The 21336-nt window shown below is 48.5% G+C and overlaps 1 protein-coding gene across 2 annotated transcripts in view; it reads right to left on the reverse strand.

The window, feature by feature from the left end:
• The window catches only part of Ube4B (Ubiquitination factor E4B), a 453934-nt gene that overhangs the window by 363279 nt on the left and 69319 nt on the right, over positions 1-21336 (reverse strand). The gene's annotated exons all lie outside the window — the stretch shown is intronic.

The raw sequence follows: 21336 nt of genomic DNA on the forward strand, positions 1-21336 counted from the left end.
AGACAGAACCGCGCAGCCAAGATGAAACTAGAAAGGAAACAGATAATGCTTTGCTATTTTCATGCCGCAAGTTCCAACAAGGGGCCTTATGAGTAGTACAAGGCTACAAATGTGTCAGATACATCTTTGTCTTTCTTAATGTGGTGGGCCTCCAGTATATATCAGTGACACGTCTGTGACCGTCCAGAAAGCACCATCATGGAATTTGTGGAATGAAAATAGTAAAGCATTATCTGTTTCAATTGTGGTTTCATCTGTTGTTTAGGACTTCTGAACAAGTCTTCAAGTCACCTTGTGTGGTATATAGGTGAATATCAAAGGAATTATGAAACAGACAGTAGTGGTGCCTTTCCTGTCTCCTCTGTTTGTGTGCGTGTTAATTTTCAACTCTCTTCAAATAGCCTCGTTTCACAGACCAACAAGAAATACTCTTACATAGAAAAAAGCACTCCTTGGCAACAGCAGTGCATGAAAACTTCGCATGAGCCGACAGTGAGACCAAAGGCTAGGAGAAAGACACCAACATCAAAAAATGGTAGGCGACCCTAATCTTTGACCTAGGCGTCTCTTAGTGGCACTTGCACAACGCCTTTGGTGTTCTTTAGGTTAACTTTAGGCGAATGCAATGCACGAACTGAACTCAGAGGCAACTGTTTTCCATTATTTAGCCAGCTAAATATCATGCCTCTTTTGTGTGTGACGCCATTATTTCCACTTTCTACTTCCAGGTTTCCAGGAATTTTGACAAAGTCATGTTCATATGCTTCGGTGTGTGGTAATCAGTGATTTTTAATTAATGGTAACTCAACTTGGTAACTAAATTTTTGCTCTGTCATATATCTATAATGAAACTCACGAATTTTGTACTGTACAATTTTTTTTCTTATACCGGATTTATTTCGGTGGGTGGACTCTTTCTCAACATTTTCTGCATTCGAATTCTCAACCTCGGCGTTGAAAGGCAGGTAGGCCTAGGCCTAACACCGCAAGTCAGTCATTGCCGCCATGGAAATCGTCACCGGTGAGACGACATCGCCGAAAGACGCGAATGACCCGGGCTGGATTGCAGCATATAACCGCAAATCGCACAAGGGAAAGGCCACTCAACCACAGGGAGCAAGTTCAAGTACTCGTGGCAGACGAAGGGACGGCGATCACACCGCCGGACCGAACAGCGCATACCAGCGCCTCGTCGCTACCTCGAGACTCCAGCTACCGAGGGACACGTTCCGTATAATCGTGAGACCCCGAGACGGTCTTAACGTGGCCAAATCTACACCAGTGCAGGTTGAGCAAGCCCTGGCAATGGCGGCAGCGCTGGCTCCTCAAGACCTCACGGAAGACTCCATCTGCCCCAACGTAACTCAGAATACCTTCATCATCTGCACCCCCAGCGAACGTAATGCAAGAGCATACCCCACGGTGCAACAAATTCGCATGGGTCGCAGTATACCCGGCGCCACCCGATGATACCTGCAAAGGCGTAGTCCGAGGCATTGACCACGAGCTCAACGACTCCCAACTCCGAGAACTAATCGTCACGAAACGCAATCCCAACGCCTTGGAGGGGAAGAGAATCAAGAACACCACAGCCGTGACAATCCTTTTCCAAGGAATGCAAGTACCAAATTACATTTACTGCGGAGCAAACATTGTTCGATGCACACTCTTTCGCAGACACACGGAAGTTTGCTACAACTGTGGCAACATCGGTCACCGCGCAGATGTCTGCCCTAACCCCAGTACCACGTGGTGCCGGAAGTGTGGCCTCAAAACTCCAGCGGAAGATCACCAGTGTTCCCCTCACTGCACCCTGTGCGGCGGACCGCACCCCAGCGCTGACAAGGACTGCAAGCACAAGTTTCAAGTCCTTTACATCGTGCGACAGAGACGCCGCCGCAAATGCAACCGACGTGGCTGTGGCCGCTCCCAAGGACCGAGCGGCGCCAGTCACAGTGACTGGAGCGCCACCTCGAGCATTCCCGTAGCGACCACAAGGAGTCGCGCGGTCACGCCGACACCCGAGCACCGCAGCGCCCTCCGCAGCAGCCGCTCCCGCTCCAGGGGACGACGCAACAGCCAGTCCTGCTCTGGGGGCGCCCTACATCCGGCCACACCAAACTGACGTGGGCCGACTGAGTACGAGGGAGACATCACCAGCAGCAGCAACGGGACGCTTCATCTACCAGACAGGTAACGCGGTCTTCATTGCCATAGCATGAGAGCGAGATAGTCACAGCCCTACGACACGAACTAGCAGGTCTCCGGGCCACCATACAAGTGCTTACAGCGCAGCTTAATGGTGCAAAACAGCAGATTCAAAACCTTAAAGCTCCCAAACAAGCACCACCCCAGGAGACAAACGTAAAAGTTAGCACAGCCAAACGCAAACCCCCTCCACTCCCAGAGACGGAAGAAGAGAGTAATGCACCGCAAGACACCCTAGGCAAAATTCTGCGCCTCACGTGAGAGAACCTAGAAAGTATTCGTATCCTAACGAATCGTGTAGAGGTTCATTATGCAAACTAGAAGTGAGGCGTGCAGACAGGACACAAGAGTAGAGAAGTGGACAACACGAACGCCGACTATCAACTGAAGGGAGCACTGAGGCGAAAAATGAAAGAAGACACAAAACTCATCTGCGCATGCTCAGGAATGGTAACACCACGTGTCAATCGGGTACACGTGCTGGTCTACGTGAGAGATAACTGTTAAGACACTTAATCTCTTCCTTATGTAAAGTAATCGAAGGCTGACTCACGCACGCACTTCCACCATTATAGATATGCCATGCCTCTACCATAAGACGCGTATCTTCATTCTTATGCCTGTACAGTATCGCGCATTCATCTAACTTTGGCTTGCAGTTACAATCTCGGCAATGTAGCGAAAGATTAGAAGGCGATCCACCGGTTAACGACCTTTTATGCTCCATTAGCCTCTGATTGATACACCGTCCCGTTTGCCCTACGTAGAACTGGCCACAGCTAAGGGGAATTTGATATACCACACCCATACGACATTCTGTAAAACTGTTGTTCTTATTGTGCTTATCAAATTCCCCTTAGCTGTGGACAGTTCTACGTAGGGCAAACGGGACGGTGTATCAATCAGAGGCTAATGGAGCATAAAAGGTCGTTAACCGGTGGATCGCCTTCTAATCTTTCGCTACATTGCCGAGATTGTAACTGCAAGCCAAAGTTAGATGAATGCGCGATACTGTACAGGCATAAGAATGAAGATACGCGTCTTATGGTAGAGGCATGGCATATCTATAATGGTGGAAGTGCGTGCGTGAGTCAGCCTTCGATTACTTTACATAAGGAAGAGATTAAGTGTCTTAACAGTTATCTCTCACGTAGACCAGCACGTGTACCCGATTGACACGTGGTGTTACCATTCCTGAGCATGCGCAGATGAGTTTTGTGTCTTCTTTCATTTTTCGCCTCAGTGCTCCCTTCAGTTGATAGTCGGCGTTCGTGTTGTCCACTTCTCTACTCTTGTGTCCTGTCTGCACGCCTCACTTCTAGTTTGCACAATGAATCCTTACCAACTAGCTCAGCTTTCTGTCGTTCTAAACGTGTAGAGGTGGTCGAAAATAAAGTCGCCATAAAAATTAAAAACAAAGCTAGTCAGCCACAACAGATGGACACGACGATGCACCCCTCATCACCAATAAATCCCCCGCAACACCATCATGGCTAACACGACACGGGACACCTTAGAAATTTGGCAGTGGAATTGCGCTAGCTACGCAAAACGTAAATCATCGCTGCAACAGTACCTCAAAATTCAACCCAAAAAGCCGCACGTAATACTATTACAAGAAACCCTATGCGAAACCCTCACGCTCTCAGGGTACAGCCCCGTCTCCCAAAGAGGGGGGGACGCCAGGAGAGGCATCGCCACGCTCGTTAATAGAAAATTCGTGCATACCGTTCATAGCGTCCTACCGAAAAACTGTCGCATCGAGGCCATCCTAATCGAGCTCGTACCTAACCGACTCTTAAAACAAAGCGTTTTTGTATTAAACGTCTACAGCTCCCCCTCGCACTACAAACAATCTTTCCACGCGATCCTTACTAAAGCCACATCATTGGCACAAAACTCACCGCTCGTTATCACAGGGGACTTCAACGCCCCCACCCGTCGTGGGGTTACCCCACAATCAAGCCTAGCGGCAACAACCTCTCGCGCGCGATCGACGACCTGTCACTCACCCTGGTGACGGACCACAGGTTCGCCACCAGATTGGGTACATCGACCCAACGCGATACTACGCCGGACCTCACGTTACTCCGAAATGTAGCAAACTACACATGGACGAATACGCAAGAGAACCTGGGCAGCGATCACTTCGTCATATGCACAGAAATACCAAACACGGCGGCCCCACCCCAGTCTTTCACCCTTACAGACTGGGATAGCTTCCGCCAGTTACGGAAGGAAGACACGAACACGTACGATTCCTTCGCAGAGCTCCTCTCTGCGATAAAGGGCGGCATAACTAAAGCCACGAAAACCATACAAACGGAATTGGAGGTCCCAAGGGTTGACCCTCACCTCGCACACTTACTCGAGGCCAAGGCCTCCATACTTGCGCGATGGAGAAAGCAACGTCTCAACAGACGCCTGCGCAAACGCATCGCGATACTCAACCGAGACATCAAACAATACTGTACGGAGCTCAGAAGACTCCAATGGCACAAACTATGTTCGGCGGTCGACAGCCGCACGCGAACCGGAGGTAAGTGGAACCTCCTTAAACGCATGTTAGACGACAGCCAAACAAAGGATTATCAAAGCCACGCGCTAGACCGACTTTTACACTCACATAAAGAGAAAGGAGGAACAGAAGAGTCCTTCCTGACAGAAATCGCCAAAACGTTACCTTCTGCTAGGCAACGCTCACCCCAACGATTACCCGAGCATAAAGTGCGAAACCACTCTCGAACTAGAAGCTGCCTTCACGGAAGCAGAAGTCCGAGAGGCACTACACAACCTAAACAGCAGGTCAGCCTCAGGACCCGACGGGGTAACCAACTTAATGTTACGTAACTTAGACGACCAGGCCATTACACTACTCAGTAAAGACATCAACCACGTGTGGAAAACAGGAGAGGTACCAACGCAATGGCGCACGGTCACAGTGATCCTTATCCCTAAACCCGGCAAACCACTTAACCTCGACAATTTACGCCCTATCTCTCTTAGTTCATGCGTGGGTAAAGTAGCCGAGCACGTCATTCAAAACCGAGTGTCACGCTACATTGAGGAACACGAACTCCTCCCACACAACATGGTAGGGTTTCGACCCCACCTTTCCACGCAAGATGTCATGTTGCTCCGAAAAAGACAGGCCTTTGACGTTAAAACAAGAGACGTTCGAGGCATCCTCGCCCTCGATCTCACGAAAGCATTCGACACCGTCTTGCACCGCTTCATATTGGAGTCTGTGGCAGGCCTTGGCCTCGGCCATAGATTTCAGGAGTATGTGCGCTCCTTCCTAAAAGACAGAGAAGCCCGACTGCGAGTCTCACAACTTGAGTTGGACTGCTACACGCTGGGTTCCATCGGAACACCGCAAGGCTCAGTCATCTCTCTATTACTATTTAACATAGTGATGAAGGGACTCGCAGCAAAACTACGAGACATCCCGAACGTAAATTGCGCTCTATATGCAGATGACATCACCATCTGGAGCCCGGGAGGCTCCCTGGCAGACATGGAGCAGGCATTACAGTCTGCCCTAGATGCCACAGAGGAGTACCTACTAGACACAGGAATGAAACTATCCTCCAAGAAATCGGAACTCTTACTATATCGCAAGTCTTGCCAAGGAGTCCGATACCTAACTCCTCTAGACGAACTTCCGATCGCACTACATACAAGAGACGGACAACAGATTCCGCGAGTCGACCACATACGCATTCTTGGGCTCCTCATCAAAGCCACCGGATGCCACAAACACACGATCAAACGCTTAACCGCCAAAACCGAAAACATGATCAGACTCATCCACAGAGTCTCAGGGCGCAGGAAGGGTCTCTGCGAAGATAACCTTCTGCGCGTATACCACGCGTTCCTTATGAGACATATTAATTACGTCGCCTCTGCCCACAATTGGACGAAAACAGAAAAGACGAAACTAAACACACTCATGTGCAAGAGCATCAAACAGGTCTTGGGCATTCCACAAAGAGCAAGTACAGCAAAGATTGATCAGCTAGGCATGCACAACAACGACGAAGTGATCGAGGCTCAGACTATGGCGCAAATACTCCGCCTATCCTCGTCCAAAGCCGGTAGACTAATTCTAAGCGAAGCTAATCTCTCCCCATTTCCCTATCTCGAGCACGCTGTTACCCTACCGAGTGAAATTAGAGACAACTACAGAGTCTCACCGTTTCCAAGAAATGTCCACCCACTATACAACGTGGGTAGGTGCCGGGCTCACGCCCGCGCGATTCTCGACCGCACCGACACGGATCGTGAAGCCACTGCATTTGTGGACGCGGCCCAGTACGGCAATACATCAACTTTCGCGATAGCAGTTGTGGATGGCAACAGAACGTTACGATCATCGGCATCGGTTAAATCGACCACCAGCGCTAAAGCCGAACAGATAGCCGTAGCCATCGCCACGGCAGACCCCACATTTACCCATGTCCTCACGGATTCGCGTGCTGCAATTCGGGCTTACGAAAGTGGCAACGTATCGAAAGAGGTAGCGCATATACTACTAGCAAGCTCAAAAGAGTGCAAACGATGCCTCTCCTGGTTCCCCGCTCACATGGGGAAAGACGTCCACCCACAAAAACCCAACCTCAATGAAACGGCCCACGACCGTGCGCGAGAACTTGCCCGCCGCGACGGTCCCACGGCCTTCAAGGGGCTGGACATTCAGTTTAATGACCTGCTACTCACTTACCAAGAAATCACCTCACACTATCGAAAAGGCAGAATGAAATACCCGCTCCCGCATGCCAAAAAACTCGAGCGCGCGCAGGCGGCCGCGTTTCGAATTCTGCAAAGAGACTCGTATCCGTCACGAGGCCTATTAAGCCACTACAATTCAGAAATCCTGGCAAATTGCCCACACTGCCCAGAACCCTATTGCTCACTCTCGCACATGCTTTGGCAATGTACCGCGTTGCCAGAGGGCCCTCTCTCCAGTGAGCCCGAATGGGAAAAGCCCTCAAAAGCCCGGACCTCAAACTCCAATTCAAGGACCCTATTGCTCACTCTCGCACATGCTTTGGCAATGTACCGCGTTGCCAGAGGGCCCTCTCTCCAGTGAGCCCGAATGGGAAAACCCCTCAAAAGCCCGGACCTCAAACTCCAATTCAAGGCCGTCCAGAGGGCCCAAGAACTGGCGGAGTGTCACCAAGTTCCCGTCCCGACTTTGGCGTCGCCTACGGTTTCAGCCAAAGGAGCTCCCCGCGTGCGGTCTCTAACGGCTTAGACCCCTCAGGACCTCAATAAAGTTATTGACTGACTGACTGATTGATCTTGAATTTCATCCCCAGTCATCTGAATTATTCTACACACTTCCGTAACTCAACTTGTAACTAAACTTATGCTGTGGATATATTGTAGCGGCGCCAGCCCTTGCCGGCAAAACAATCCGTGCGTCGGGTAGCGGCCCCAGCCCTCTGACTATTTACTTCAGACCACAGTGTACAAATGCTTCTTACACTGTGCTTCAGACAATCAGACACCTTCGGCACGCTTGCCAGATGGGCACACTCTTCTCCTCTTTTCTCTCCCCCACCTCTGCGGTCTGCGTCTTTCGCGCTGGCCCGCTGCGGTTCCTTAGAGAGTGAATAAACACACCATAGCGCGGATGTCCCGTCTTGGGCTCCTTCCTTCACGTGCGCCCTACAATTGGTGACCCAGTTTTTTCACACACCTTATTATCGTAGACTCTCTTTTTTGCCCACTGACGAAGACAGGACACCAACACAAAGCTGCAATGGAACCGAATCAACAGCAGATGCCCAACTCCAGCCAAGCAAGCACAGCATCCGACCACCCAACGAAGTCATCTCTGCTGTCACTCTCCGCCTCCCACCATACTGTAAACGTTATCCGACCGTATGGTTTTTACAAGTGGAGCCGCAGCTCCAACTTTCACGGATCATCTCCCAGCAGCAGAAATTTCATCGCATCATCAGCGCACTCCCATCAACAGCCGCAGAAGAGGTAGTGAATATACTAACCACATCTCGCAACAATCCACTGGCACAGCCCTCCGACGACCTCAAAGCAGCCCTGCTCCAAAGAACAGCCGCTTCGGACAGGACGCGGATCCAGTGGTTGCTCTCCACAGAGGAGCTCGGCGACAGATGGCCAAGTCAGCTCTTGCGGCGCATGTTACTGCTGCTCGGATGTTACCATAGACAGTGCTGTGCCTCGCAAACTGTTCCTCCAACGCTTACCGTCACACATGCAAATGGTGCCACAGCCACAGCTATGGACCTGACATTGCTGGCTGCGTTAGCCGACAAAGCGATAGAAGTAGCTACACCACACCTCTCGGTTGCCTCCGTCAGCACTACCACGCAGTCTTTGCCACCGGCCGCCCATGTCACGACTCCTCAGCCGCATCACCCTGCACCTACCACCGCTCCTCCCACTGAGGTTGACCGCCTTTATGCCCAGCTCAAGCAACTCATTGCGGCAGCTACTCACTTGGAGCTGCCACCAACCCGCGGACATCAACATCGACGCTTCTCACCTTCGTGGACAGCGTAAACGAAGTAAATCCGCGGGCCCACGAATGTGCTTTTATCATTGCCACTTCGGCACTAACGCCTGCCACTGCCTCTTGCCGTGCACCTGGGCAGAAAACCGGCCGGTCAACCACTAGCGGAGACAAGCGGTCAGTGCCAAGAAGCATGTCGCCTCTTTCACATCATCAACAGAACCACCAGACAAAAATTTCTCATCGACACCAGAGCTCACGTGAGCGTTCTCCCAGCCACTACAGCAGAACGTGCTTCCCCTGCAACATCCTATCTGCAAGCAGTGAACAGAACATGCATTCCCATGCACAGACAACGTTCTCCGACACTCAACCTGGGACTTCGAAGAATCTTCCGGTGGGTGTTTTTGGTCGGCGACGTTAGATCTGCCAACATTGACGCCGAGTTTCTAACCACACGAACTGCTCATTGACGTCAAGAGGAAGCGTCTCCTTGACTCCGCAACCAACCTATTCATTCAGGGCATTGCTACGCACCCAACTCATCAATAGACCATCCTCTAGCAGCTGTTCATCTCCACTCCACCTTCTCCCCCAAGAAGTGAGGAGACTGGAGACCACACGGAGACTACCGGTTTCTGAATACCAAGAGCATTCCGGACCGCTACCCACTGCCAAACATACAAGACTTCACTTCGGCTCTGCATGGTGCAACCATCTTTTCCAAAATGGATCTGGATCGAGCCTACCACCAAGTTGCCGTTGCAGAAGCAGACATCTCCAAAACAGCAAACCCCACACCATTCGGACTGTTCGAGTTCTTAAGAAGGCCATTCGGACTTCACAATGCTGCACACGCCTCCCAGCCATTTTTGTCTTTCCCCTTTCACTGGTGTGCCACCATCGGAATGCCTGTCGCGCGGCCGCACTGAAACGAAGGAATAAGCGATGGTTTGGGCTAGTTTGGCTGCACACTTTCCTGCTCTCTGCACATGAAAGGTACACGGTATTTCGTTACAGCCAAATATTGAATGTTTAAGAGCATGGAAATAATAGTACAAGTTTGTTAGTTAAGTTTGGTTTAGTGGTGCAAAAGCAGGTAAGGGTGTGCTGTGCCAAACACGAGCTGTTTTAAAATCCAGTTTAGGAAGGAAAAGGCTGTGTTAATAATTTATATTTTATGTAAAAATCCAGTGTCATCTAGAAATTTACGCACGTCACATAATGGGACTAGCAGATCATCAGCTAAAATTAGAGCAGGGTGTATAGGTATGTGTAGTTGATATAATTTATGCAAAAGTGATCGTATGTGTATTTCTATGTGTGTACATGTCAGTAATATGTGCATAACTGTTAGTGACTCTTGACATTTCTCGCATGTTAGTGTCTTCTTTCGTAAGTAAATAATTTTGTGTGAGGTGTGTGTGTCCAATGCTTAGTCGGCATAAAACTACTTCGAAAAACCGCTCCTCATGATTATATGACTTCCATTCGCCAACTATGGGTTTAGGAAGATGTAGCTTGTTGTCGGCACAACAGCCCATTCATGTTGCCATTTTGAAGTTAAGGCTTTTCTAATTGCACGGATGCTATTTTTATATGGCTGCTATTTTATATATTTTTATGTGTGTTTGTTATGTCTTTGTACACTGCCATCGATGCACACCTATCAGCTGTTTCTTTACCTGGTATCCCAACATGGCTTGGAATACAGCAGAAACGAATTGACCTCCCGTATTAGTTAAGCGCCACCATGTTTAAAATGTCTCCTATCGGGTTCACACTCAGATTTCAGATGTAGAGCCTTCAGTGTGCTTAAAGAATCAGTGTATATGATTGCATTTCTATGTTTATAAGTGATAATCTTTTTAACAACAGCCCACGTAGTGTAAACTTCGGCCGTGGAAACAGAGGTGTGTTGTGGCCGATCGAATACAGGGGAACCCCGATTATACAACTTTCTCAGGACCACGAAAAAGCATCACAAAATGCGGCCGTCGTAAAATCCGAACAAAAATTATGCCTATAAAAATGGTACTTATTTTGCACGACGAATTTATGAGAAACTTCAATGTAAACTACTAACATACTCTGCAGGGCTTGGAAGCCCAAATTACCAAACAAGTAAATGGGATAAGAATTTATGCTGCAGTACAGGTACCAATCAAGCTTTGTTCATACGAACCTTTACGGCACTCCACTTTCCACTGCGCGATTTAAAAAACTTTTTAAAAATTCTGTAAGTTTCTTTTGGACCTTGTTTGATCCATGAACGAAGAGCTCTCGCTCGAGTTGGGCAACGTCCAAAAGGAGGTCCTCTGCGGCATCGTGCGAACAGATGAAGTTCCGGATGCCGTCTATGTGCCGTAGCACCTTGGCAAACGTGATAGGCACAGGCACGGCAGCTGTGGCGTCATCGTTCTCGTCGGATGTCGCAGCGGTGTCGGCACTAGGCAAAGCCTCCTTGGTAGCGTTATCCAGCGACACCTCGCCGCAGATCACGACGTTGCCGTCGGCCTCCACGTACTTGGCGAAAGTCGTGGTGAGGTTTAAACCCTCGAAATCGTCGTCGGCAAAGCTTGCATTGGCCTCGAGCGGCATCTAGGTTGTTGCGTCCCCAGCAGAGGAGGCAGTCTCTCTAATTTGGTCAAGCACTGTGGCTTTAGCCACAGTGCTTGACCAAATTAGTGACTGTACTTCGCGACACTGTGTTCCACGAACTGGCAATGAAATGCATGGCATCGTGCACAATATTTTTTTCCCATTCACTGCGCTCCATAGCCGCCAGCCAACGCTGCACTAACTGCTTCTGGTACCCTTGCTTGACGCACTTAATGATGCGAGCATCCAACGGCTGCTGCCGGCTTGTGCAGTTGGGCGGAAAAAAAAAACAACCTTTAGGTTCCTCAGGCTGGACGTACCGGGTGGGTGGCATGGTGCATTGTCCACGAAAAGCAATATTTTCCTTGCCTTAGCACCCATTTTGTTATCCAGCGGCAGGAAAAAATTGCTGAAGAGCGAAGACGTCATCCACGCCTTTTCGTTGAAGTTGCAGCTGCACGGCAGCGTCTTCAAGTTCTTAAGGGGGGACATGGGTTGTGGAGATTATTTCCTGCATATTATGGCCAAATCTGACGAAAATAAACAAGCTTACTTAGTTTTTCGTGCTGATTTCAAATGTGCAATAATTGTTCTTGTAGGTCCATTAGTTCAGGAGATTTACAGTGCTGCCACTCTATTGTTTCCGGAGACAATGGAAAAAAAAACTGCTCAGCAGAAAGTGAATATTATTGCATAGCTAGATACTATAATGTGCAATAATTGTAATGCTGCAAAAAGTTTTCAAATGAAGTACCGATTGGCCATTCTGCAGGTGATAAAAATTTTTTCCTTGACCTAAGGCTACCACACCAAAAGAAAATAACATGGTACAATACATGCGTAATACGTGCGTACAAATTTGAAATTCTGCTCTCAGCACTTTGTAATATGCAAATTAGGCTTTCTGCTTAAGAAAGAATTAGTGCTCTAGCTGTTTTAGATCATGAAATATCACTCCGACAGTCTAGTGAAGTAACCCAAAAACATGTTTTGAGGAAAGTGAGAAAATGTGCCAAACCCTATTTTATTTACAAATTTACAGCTGGAACAGCTCAGTAGGCACCAGGCATGTAGTCCTGCTGACTCCCAGCCCCTATGTGCCACTTTTTGAGGGACTGGCGCAAATTTTCTTATGCTTTGCGCTTTTTGGATGATGCTGCCGTTTGACGCCTATCTTTCTCGGCCATGCGGGTGCGACTTTGCTCGCTTGGATTTAGACATAGTTATTTCATTATGTCCTTTGAGGCCCTTGCATTACCTGCATTGAACTTTAATACTGCCTCTGCCAGAGCAGCCTCCACCATGAATAAAGGAGCGTGCCGGTCTTTTGGCGCCAGTGCCCAGATCATTGAATGCAGGCTTTCGTTTTTATTTCACGTTTTACCACGCTGGCAATGTCGCAGCAGTTTCTTGTCTGAAAGACGTTCGTATATTGGACGTAAAGCCTGACACACATGAGGAGGAAGCTTTCGAAGATGTTTTGGAACCGGCTCACTCTTGGCCACTACAGCATTTTGCTTGCACCAGGAGTTTGGGCCTGATGGACAAAGAGTGTGATTAGTCACATCATCGTTTGATGTAATGTGATGATGTGTGGCCATCACTGCATTTTGAGTGGCATCTACATCTCCTTTGTGGGTCTTCAGAGCCATTTCGTAGTATGCGGTTAACTTGGAGATCAAGTCTGCTGTCAAGTGGCCCTTTCCACCATGACTCTCATGTCCAGGGCCTCTGTGTTTGGCCACCAAGTTGCGCAAAGCTGTCCCGATGTGCTTTTGCACGTGATTTACGCAGTCCTCTTTTTCAAATGAGATACACCCATACACTTCATCATCTTGTAAAGCGAGATAACTGTGGCTGTCCCCGTCACAAAGCACCATTGTATACTGCAGATTGTGTGCCGCTCCAATGATCGCCTGAAAAGGATGAGGGCAGCTTCCGCCTCCATCTCCCCAGCTTCCTTATTAGTGTTCTTCTGACACTTGTGGCCATTCTCCCAGGCTCCATAAGAAGAGTCACTCTCCTTAGGCCCCGACTCGCACTCAGCACAGAAATAGCCCAATACCACAAAGTCAAGCACAAGTCCGCCAAACAACTCGATCACGGTGCTGGCGCCGATATGGAACGTATGACCGCGGGTCATCCATGACCCGCCATACGACACCACGATGTTTCCAGTGTGACCCACGTTCAACTCAGCGTAAAGTTCGTGAACTGACTGCGTGCAGTTGCCCGTCAGATTACGCGCCGCGCGATCAGCCGCTGGCGTCAACTTCATCTTCACGTAGCTCTGCCACGTTTTCGTGTGAAGAGCCCGACGGCTGATGCCCATCAACGAGAAAACGTCATTAAACGTGGTCTATCGGTTCCCCGTTGCCTGCATGGCACGCGTAGCCAAAACATTCACAGCAAAGGGTTTCGTTCGTTCAGCACTGTGGACGCGCGGCGAGCTCCACACCGACGCAATCTCTCCACAGTTTGCGCACATAGAGCGCAGCTTCACAGTGAGTCCGTATTCCCGCTCGTCTCGGACGATTTCTAAGGCACCATTGCAGATGTTGCAGTTCGCAAACGTTAATAAAGTGTTCACGGCACTCAAATCCACAATCGTAAATGTAGTCCCATCAGGTGGGCGAAGTGCATCGTCGGTACTGTCACCCACGAACTCGCATTTCCTCTCCGTCACTGGAGCGGAAGACAACTCCGATAGCTTTACTTTGGCTTTCACTTCCCCCTCCTCCAGCTCGGAGGGTTGCCGGTAGATCGTATTATGCCATACGCGAGCGCTGGTCGAAGGGTCTGTGGCAGACGGACTTGTCACAGTATGGGGCTCTTGCATTGTCAAAGGGGGAGTTGCGAAAATGATGCTAAAAACTGTCCTGAACTGGGTAGTACCAAGCTTGGGCGTCTGCTTCGGAAGGCACGCTTACAATATGGACCCGCCACTTTCGGTTTTGTTGTACCACGGCTTGCAGCGAATATCGGGCGCCGAAGATTTTTATGGGGTGGCACGCTGCGCAAAGTCAATAAGTTATGCAATGCCGAATACATGTACGCGGTTCAAGAAATAAGCGGAGAAGTTTTAGCGCGGTGTCAACCGCAAGTAAAGCGAGGCCCGTACGAAGTTGAACTTCCGGTAAGGTTCGCACGCTGCTAAATTCAGGCGCACAAATGCGACGAAACGCTTGCTATAAATGAATTCACAGCAACGATAAGCAGACATCATGTGTACGGAACTGCTCGAGCGCACGACGGTACGCGCCGCAACAGCAACGGTCTTTCGACTTGCTGCGAAACAGCGGGCCACCTGCAATCTTTGTTGACTGCATGCTGCTAGACAAGTAGTTACGCCTGCACTGCAGTAGCGGCCATCTGTCCCTTTAGCAACTGATAAATAACTGGTGCAATGCATATGAGCTCGCAGTAATGTACGTGCGAATCCTGCTGCAGTGCGAGCTCATGTGCTGCTCACTTGATGTAGCTTTTAATGACAACGCTCGAACATCGATGTGCTGCAATCAACACTATCGTTCTGCGCTGCCTCAACGTGCTGGCTTGAGGTCAAGGATGAGTACATTTAACTCTCCAACCTGTGCTGCTCGTAGTGGGGTAGTGAATTGTCACCAAATCAGCCCGACCATTTGTGGTCATTTGCACACACCTGGTCACATCACCAGGTCGCACCAGTCGAATTGTTAATTGTCACCGTGGCTAGGTCTCGAATCGTGAATCACCAGCTATGCCTGCTGCTATGTTGGTCTGCCATCGGGACTGTCGGTGCAAAAGACCGAATTTTAGAACACAGATAATCAAGCAAGCTTCAAGACAGGCGAGGCAGTCAGCATGGCGCGAAGTTTCGCTTACCCAGCGCAACGAATTGCAGCTATTGCAGTGCATCCGACACTTCGCTTCTCGAGGCCTTGAAGGAAAACGGTAGAATCTGATGTTCGGATTCAGGCCTTCTTGCTCACAGCAGCCCAGAACGCATAAGTAACGACGGTGACGCTTTTTCGAGGCTGAGCTAGGTCTCTACGGATCGGCGTCACCGATTCCTTCTGCTTCCAGCATTACGTTTCACGGAGAGTCCGTTCTCGTTAAACTATAGACTGCGGCTAGCTTGCATTGCATGCTGACCATGCTGACCATGCTGCATGGTCAGCATGGTCTGTGAGAAGTGATGACTCTTTTCGCACCAGCAACAGGGCAGAAAAGTGCGAATCAACGTAAAACTCGGGCTAGAAACATGTTTCGCCACAGCCAGGGCTCAATACTACCCAAGCCTCAGATAATGCTTTGCGTGCCGCCACCAGGTGCCGCTACTTACCTCAAACTCCAGCGCAAGACACCCGATAGCCAATGCGGTCGTTAGGTCTGCCGTTGCTGCATCGACGATTTCGGCATCGGACGCTGAGGTTGTGGCGTTCTGGGCGTTTTGAAGTGTTGAGCAGCGTTTCTTGAAGTTTTCGATGAGCGTCCGTCGCACTTTTTTCGCACCAAACTAACGCTGCAGTTGAAATTTGCGCTCCATTTCAGACACTGCGTTGACACTGGGGCAAGATGGCGGACCTCAATGCGTGGCTCCAAGCGTGGAGCAGACGATGACTATGCAGTTCCGCCAATCGGGAGGCAAGCTCAAGTCATGTGCACCGAGTGACAAATAGGAGGGCGTTCTAGTGCCTTCTTTTTCCGCGCATTTTCTAAGTGGCCAATGGCTGAATGGGCCCGTTCTGGCAGGAATTTGAAAGGAAAAGTCACCTCTTTCAAATGAGACCAAGATGTCCGCACTAGCACACCTGGAAGAGCAGGCGTGCGTCCCGGAAAATGTGCCGTTTCAGTGCAAGTTCCGCCTGAAATTCAGCGAGTACATGTCATATAAGGCATCATCACTGCGGCTAAAATACTGATGTTATCGGTATGAAATTAACAATGTAGATGCAATAATAGCTGTACATTCCAAAAATGCAATAAAAAAATTGATTTTTTTGGCGATTTTTGGTCGCCACAACCCGTGTCCCCCTTTAAAGCACCGTGGCTTTGCAAACTTTCCAACAGAGAGCACAGGCAGCCCCTCGGAACCGTCCTCGTTAGCACAGAATAGTGTCGTCACACGCTCTTTACTATGTTTGCCACCATGACAGCTGTCACCCTTAAACGCAAGGGTTTGCTTGGGCTGCATATGGTAAAAAGTACCGCTCTCATTGGCGTTGAAAACGTTGCAGGGCTTGTATGCAGCAATCATGTCCAGCAGCGACTCCATCCACTCACTCCCTGTCAAAACGTCCATGAAAGCGCTTTCTGCGCAGGAATGGCTGTACACAATCCTGTTTCGTTTTTTAAAGCAATACAGCCATCCATTCAATACCTGAAAGTCGTCGATGCCCAGACACAATGCCACAAGGTCCGCCTTTTCTTTTAGAATGGTGCCGTCAACGTTGATCACAGAGCTCCGTGCTTGATGCAGCCACTTGACGAGAACTTTTTCTAACTTTTCATGCTGTTCTTTTTTTTTCTGTTTTCCACTTGAGCTCGAACTTGTTGGCATTCTGCAATATCACCGCTTTGTTTGCCAGGATCGTATTAAGCGAAGATTTGGGTACCTTAAGGTCTCGGGCAATGCTGGCTTTCGTGGCTCCATGCCACTTTTCTGCTTCTTCGATAATATTCAGCTTATCGCCGAGCAACAAAACTGTCCGCTTTCGGGACATCGTGCATCGCGTTGCTCTACACAACTCAAAACCTCCGCTGAACGCTGGAAGCTAGGATTACTACGAAGAACACGTGCGATAAACCTAGGCCTCTCCGCGCTACCTTGTTGGCAATCTGCTGCTGTGAAACTGGAAGCAGAGAAATGCTTCCCCAACGCGACGAGAGGCAACACTGCTAAAGAGAGAGGGAGAAAGTGATTGTAGAGAAGAAAAGGCGCTATTTCAGCACAGCTGGCGTCACCGGCGGCAGCTGGCGGGAGAGAGGAAAGAGAGGGGAGAGGTTGAGACGGAGCAGGGAAAGAGATCCGCAGCACTTTTCTTTTGTCCGCCATTCCATTCTGCACTTTGCGAGGGTCGTCGTATAATGCGGACCAGGCGTAAAACTGCGTCAGACAACCAGGGTTTTTAATGCATTGCTTCTATGGGGGCTTCGCCGGGACTGCGCTAATCCGTCGTAAAACCCGGGCCGTCACAACGGGGGACGTACAACCGGGGTTCCACTGCACTTGTTTCCCAATTTTCTGTTATGGCCCCCATATCCACCTGTTTTGTTTTAGAGCCATCACTGTAATATTTCATGTTATTTTGATATTTTTCCTGAAGCACACAGAATTCTTGTATAATGTGTTCGTGTGGGGTGTCTCTTTTCTTTAGACGTGTTAATGTCCGGTCATATAACTGTGTGAAATCGTACCACGGGGGCAACCGTTGTGGTTTTTTGACAATCTCAAGTACTTCATGAGGAATGTCATAATCCTGACAATACTTCTCATACCGCAGGACAAGTGGCCTAATCATGTTTGGTTTATTTACATGGTGTAAGCGTGAGTTGCATTGTGTGAGGAAGTTGCAGCATATGTGTTGCAGTGATGACTGAATTCCAAGTACGTAAGAAAAAGTGAGTAATGCTCTGCGCTGTTGTAAGGAGGGTTCATTACACTCAACGTATAACCTTTGAATAGGTGATGTTCTGTAGGCACCACTTGCCAGTCGCAGTCCAAGGTTATGTACTGGATCAAGTCGTTGGATGTAGGACTGTCTGGCTGAGCCATAAACCACGGAGCCGTAGTCTAAAAGGCTACACACAAGAGACTGTTAAATACGTAAAACAAACGTTCAGTCAGAACCCCAGTGCTTATGAGATAACACTTTAAGGATATTCAATGCTTTATTTGCCTTAATCTTTAGTGTATTAATGTGGGCTAGGAAGTTTAGTATTCTGTCAAAGATTACTCCCAAGAATTTATATTCTTGTTTTACCGGCAGCGCGACATCATTCAATTTTAAATCTTGGTCTAAGTACAACCCTCATTTTTATGAGAATAGCATTGTAGCAGTTTTTTTAGTAGAGAAGCGGAAGCCATTTTTTGCAGCATTTTTCTCAGTTTTCTTGGATAAATGTGAGCGAGAGCACAATGCCTAGATGGATTTGAAATGTTCCGTTGGAAATAAAATCAGCAAGACAGTTTAGCATTTTGCCACAGATTCCTAACACTGCAAAGTCCTGTAAAATTCTTAATCTTCAAGTGGTGCAAACACTTTTTCTAGATCGAAGAACACAGCCAAGCAGTGCTGTTTGTGCAAGAATGCTTCGCATATTTCGTGTTCAAGTCGGACGAGGTAGCCCATCGTTGAACACCCTTTTTTAATCCCACACTGATGAAAATCAATGAAGTTCTGTATATCAAGCGAGAATGTTAATCTCGTATTTACGGCACTTTCATATGATTTTGCCAAACAGCTTGTCAGGGCAATGTGTTGAAAATTTCTTGGGGATGTGGGGAATTTACCTGTTTTTAATAAAGGCACAACTACTGCATTTTTCCAACGTATTGGCATGATTCGAGATTCAAATACTTTGCTCCTGGTCGCGGGGGTCCGGGGTAAGCGTTTTGTTGCTTGCCAGTTTTGTGGTCACGTTGGGCGCCTTCAGCTTGTCAGCCCATGTCGGTCCCTCCGAGCTCTTGGAGCCGCCCCGTTTGTTGGCCGGCAGATGGTTCCGGGCATTCGGATTTTGCACTTCACTGTCAGTGGTGGTCTACTCGTCGCTGGGATCATGCTTCATGTTGGGAGGTGGGCTTCGTTGTTCTATAGAGGTGGTGGTGCTTGCATTCCTGGGTCCCGGACAAGTGCAGGCATTGGCGATTGATGCAGACTGGAATGCATGTTGGATCTTTTGTGCAACTGTACGGAGCACGTGTAGCTGTGTCGAGGAGCTGTGTAGTGTGGGAGTTGTGGCGGTCTCCCGCAACTGACTCTTGGGTTGCTTTTCTGGTCTCCCGGTGGTTCACCTGTGTTCTTAGGACTTGGGTTCAGTCCCGACGGTCATACTGGCTTGGGTCCATGTCCGTGCTTTGCATCTGAACCTCCATGCTGGCCACAGTAGGGGAGGTTGCGTCGCGAGGCGTAGCACAGCAGTGGCGCAAAGGGGTCAAATTTTCGGGCCTGGTGTGCCCCCTGGGGCTCGGCCATACCTCAAGAGGGGTTAGTAGAGAGTGCTCACCTGTATGAAGGCGTTGGTGTAGTTGTGAGCACTCGAGATATCAGCAATTGCCAATTTTTGCTGTCACAGTGAAGAGCCGAAGCAAAGAGGACCCAGCAGCCAGTCCCGACAAGACGACGAACGGTGGGAAATGGCGAGAAGGTCGCTTCCCATATGCAAATCATGTGAAGACATGCTAGACACTCATGACCATGCATCGCCACCGAACCCAGCCCACAGCACCCTATGACCGGCCCCAAATCGCCCACTCCCCTGAGTACCACGCGCCACTGTCCTGCGTCATTTTTTACTGTTAACATTGCATTTACCACCATTCAAAGTGTAGTATCTAAACGTGAGCAGCTTCAGAGCTTTGTCGAAGATATCAGTGCTGACACAATAATATTGACCGAAACTTGGCTACACCAGTACATAAGCGATAATGAAGTGCTTCCCTCTAACCTAAATTTTACTTTTTATCGTCCTGAACGTAATAACAGGAGAGGTGGTGGCGTTCTCATGGCCATCAAGAACAATTTATCATCTTGGATCATATGCACCAACGAAAACATTGAACTAACATGGGTATGCCTATCCAATCCCCCTCTGAAATCCCCACTCCGCATTTGCTACGGGCCACCAGAGAGCCTACCCAGTGATAGGATGATCATGTTCTGCAGTTCTTTAACAACAATTCATAATAAGTATCCTGATGCACCCATCTTTATATTTGGAGACTTCAACTTCCCACACATTAACTGGCCCCTACCATCAATCCTAGACAAGTCTTCCATCAAAGCAGAACAATTCCTAGACATAACATAGATTTCAACCTTCATCAATCCATAACTTGCTCTAGCAGAGGCAACAACAAACTCAACCTGCAACTAACAACCTGCCCTCATGACATCAAATCAATAACCACACTTCCTGATCATAATTTAATTCATATCTGCATCGCTTCTCTTCTCAAAAAGAGATCACCTACGACGCAACTGATAACAGAACAAGAGGGGAACTTCAATGCCATCAATAATAAACTCATGCTTTTTTTCGATAACTTCCAAGATTCGTATATAACCGGATCCGTTAATGCCAACTGGGAACTTTACAAGACTATGCTACTTAATCTAAAAAACAGACACATTCCAACAATCGTTATCAAGTCTGATTCTAATAATTAGTGGTTCTCAAAACACCTAAAACGCCTCCGTAACCGCAAAAAGTGCCTTTGCAGAGCAGCACATTAAAACAACAGCTCTGCAGCATGGGAACGCTACGACACAAGCACTAAACAATATATTCGGGAACTAACAGCAGCAAAACAAATTTTTTTTTCCAGAAGATCTGTTATCTATTCTCCAGACAAACCCAAACAAGTTCTGGCACATCCTATCACCCAAGTCCAGACACAGCCACGTAGCACTTATTTTATTTGATAAATACTACCCGCCTTCAGAGAAGGCCGTGCGCAGGAGTGGACAACACATGTATAGAAATAGTCAAAAATAACAAGGCAAGAACACATTACACAAGGCTCGCACCATGCACTGAAAAGCAGTGAAAGACCGATAGTTTGCCTGCCGCTTGCATACAAACCCATGCTAAAGATATAAAATTGTGCACTTATATATTGACAGAGTGCTTGACAAGGAAAAATTAGATAAGAACACGGACCATTCAAGCTGCCCATGCGCGTCACACGATATTACAATGCTGTAATTCATCACTTATCAAAGCATTTTGTGGGAGAACCATAGCATCTGTCGCAAGATAAGTGTTGCTGAAAATCGAAGGCTGATGGAAGAATTATAAGGCTCTTAAGAATGACTGTATGGTGG

Source organism: Dermacentor albipictus, chromosome 2 (genome assembly GCF_038994185.2).
Source record: "Dermacentor albipictus isolate Rhodes 1998 colony chromosome 2, USDA_Dalb.pri_finalv2, whole genome shotgun sequence".
Lineage (NCBI taxonomy): Eukaryota > Metazoa > Arthropoda > Arachnida > Ixodida > Ixodidae > Dermacentor > Dermacentor albipictus.